The sequence below is a fragment of the Bison bison genome, unplaced genomic scaffold (assembly GCF_000754665.1).
Source record: "Bison bison bison isolate TAMUID 2011002044 unplaced genomic scaffold, Bison_UMD1.0 scf7180017864537, whole genome shotgun sequence".
Taxonomy (NCBI): Eukaryota; Metazoa; Chordata; class Mammalia; order Artiodactyla; family Bovidae; genus Bison; species Bison bison.
The window spans coordinates 7,265,365-7,265,789 of NW_011495085.1; the positions used below are offsets into that span (position 1 = coordinate 7,265,365).

General features: G+C 29.4%; 1 protein-coding gene across 1 annotated transcript in view; it reads right to left on the reverse strand.

Moving 5' to 3' along the window:
• The window catches only part of TEX11 (testis expressed 11), a 191,742-nt gene that overhangs the window by 50,245 nt on the left and 141,072 nt on the right, over positions 1-425 (reverse strand). The window lies entirely within an intron of this gene.

Consider the following 425-nt stretch of genomic DNA (forward strand, 5'->3'; position numbering starts at 1 on the left):
GATCATTATTCAAATTCCAATTATCTCAATACTTTTTTTTTTTAGTTTAAGTGCCCTTCAAATGGATTCATAGAACCTGTAAAGAAGAGGCAAAACTTAACCATACATGTATGGGTAGAATTTGTATTATAAAAAAAGTTATGTCATCAATATAATATTACCTCAGTTATAGACGGTTCCCAATGAATTTAGCTGAAAAAATACTATACCTCCAGGTACAAACATACAAAGCAAAAATGAAGTAGTGGTACACTATTATAGACTTTTTGTTCAAGCAGAGACAATAGAGATGAGTGATATTTCTCTGAAAGTCATCCCTACTCAAGATCTTGAATAGTTTTCTTTTAAATTATTAGGAGTAAATGAATTTTGTGAATGAAAAATGGCTGACCTAATTCTTCCACAAATTGTTAAGTTCTTGATAT